Source organism: Ciona intestinalis, unplaced genomic scaffold (assembly GCF_000224145.3).
Source record: "Ciona intestinalis unplaced genomic scaffold, KH HT000075.2, whole genome shotgun sequence".
Classification (NCBI taxonomy): Eukaryota; Metazoa; Chordata; class Ascidiacea; order Phlebobranchia; family Cionidae; genus Ciona; species Ciona intestinalis.
Window position 1 is genome coordinate 177,350 of NW_004190397.2, and position 1,946 is coordinate 179,295.

The following is a 1,946-nucleotide window of genomic DNA, read 5'->3' on the forward strand; positions in this document are numbered from 1 at the left end:
CAGGCGACCCGCAAACATGCCATGCTCTGTGAATAGACGAAGAATAGAACGTAACGTTTGCTTTGGCAGAATCAGAAGGGTATGGAAAAACACCGAATATTGCTTTTCCTGAACTCTTTCGTATACCAGCTGTTATGTTTTGTCTATTTCCTTGAGGCAAGAATGTGTACAATAGCTCACACTTTTCAACTGGCACTATTTCCCACACTTTTAATCCATAGCCTGTTTAAACAACATTTTGGTTTGGTTTCCTCCCTTTTCGTTCTTTATATATATATTATAGTAGGGTGGGAGAAGACACCCAAATAATCTAAACGTGTTCATGTGAGACGTTTTATAATTCTTTAAATGCTCTTTGTTTAAAACCAAATAGGACAAGGAAACAGAATGAAAACGTCTCCCATCTTCCCCCACCCTACTTAAAAAGATCTTCTTTACCGTTTTCGAAATTCAATAAAATTATGTTATGTTATTTACCTTTTGAAAGTTAAGCCTTAAGCTCGATACTTTCAGGTTCCCTGTGAACCCTGGCCTCATGACGTCGTTGGCGTCTCAATCGTGAAATTAGTTTGACGTCAAATAAAATGAACAATACAGCGAACCCGATCCATATTGTAAGCGCATAAGAGCCGAGGTATATCTAATATTAACAAAAGCTATTGTAACATTATTCTGGAACATTTTTGCTCTACTTTTAATAAGTAGTTTTGTTAAAAAACGTAAATTTTTTTAAACTTTTTATTTTCCATTTTCTATAGGGCATCTAGAATGTTTGGGACAAGTCGTTTTGGTAAATCTTAAATACATAAAATTAATTAGCCAATTTAAAATATATTTGTCTACAGAAGCATCTTGTTTTGTACAATTACCAACGTTCTTTTAGAGTCCTAAGGATACGGTTATACAATTCTATAAATTACCAACGTTCTTTTAGAGTCCTAAGGATACGGTTATACAATTCTATAAATACTCTTTGTTTACTATCAAATGGGACAAAAAATGGAAAAAAACAAGCATTCAACCTACTTGTGTCAATAGAGTACCCTTGGTAAATTGAGTACCCTTGGTACTGGCCGCTGTGCAATATAAAATACTCGCATAATGTAAAGACATGAATCTAAACTACCTGTAGGTACGGTGGTATGAAGCTTGCAACCCACGCTACAACCCAAAGTATTGCTGCAGAATACCCATACGCAGTAGAACGTGTCGGTTCACTTGTAATTTCTCCAAGTAAGGCAAAAGTTGTAAGATTAGTTCCGCCAGACCAACTACGAAAAAGTTTGTCAAATTGTGAACCATACACAAAATAAAAGTATAAAATTAAAAAAATATAAACACCCATAAAGTTACATATGTGGTAACTAGTAAGCGGGCACGAGGTGTATGAAACAAAACATCCGGATTGCATCGACTGTCCTTAATTCGCAACGCCACAATTTTTAAGTTACATTCATTCATTCTATTTAAGTTGCATTCATTCTATCTAAGTTATATTCATTCTTATTTTATCGCAAGCGTTAGATAAACATGAGCGTCATATACTGTGTATTATTATACGGTGGCTTTAGACCGGTAACAAATCGAAGTTTCAACTTACGCAATGAGAAAAATACCAACGGCAAATATTGCAACGTATGGCATGGCGTTTGGTGCCGCTGGTGTGGCTACTTGACTGACGGTGTATGTCACGTGGGCGAAAATAATCAGAATGTTGCTCGCCACGTGGACTTTGAATCCTCCGAAACGGTCCACGATTTTCGACTGTCAGAAAAAGTGGTATTTTTTTATCAAAATTGTTACGATAAATTATGCATATTTTTGAAGAAATCAAGAGTTAAAGAATGAATATTATTTTTCTTCTTTGGGTCTTTATAATATTGCAGCTAAATGCCATATAACTCGTTTCCGCTTACGAGTTACTGTCAATACATTAGCGACTATAT

The 1,946-nt window shown here is 35.4% G+C and overlaps 1 long non-coding RNA gene across 2 annotated transcripts; it reads right to left on the bottom strand.

Moving 5' to 3' along the window:
* On the bottom strand, positions 1–1,777 carry LOC104266543. 2 transcript variants are annotated; one of them, XR_001975141.2, is made up of 4 exons: positions 1,601–1,777; positions 1,127–1,271; positions 478–640; positions 1–26 (listed from the first exon to the last, which is right to left on the bottom strand). It is a non-coding gene; the product is annotated as an uncharacterized LOC104266543 (long non-coding RNA). The 2 variants fall into 2 exon arrangements; XR_717605.3 differs by lacking the exon at positions 1–26 and adding an exon at positions 52–222.
* Positions 1,778–1,946: the final 169 nt, after the last annotated feature.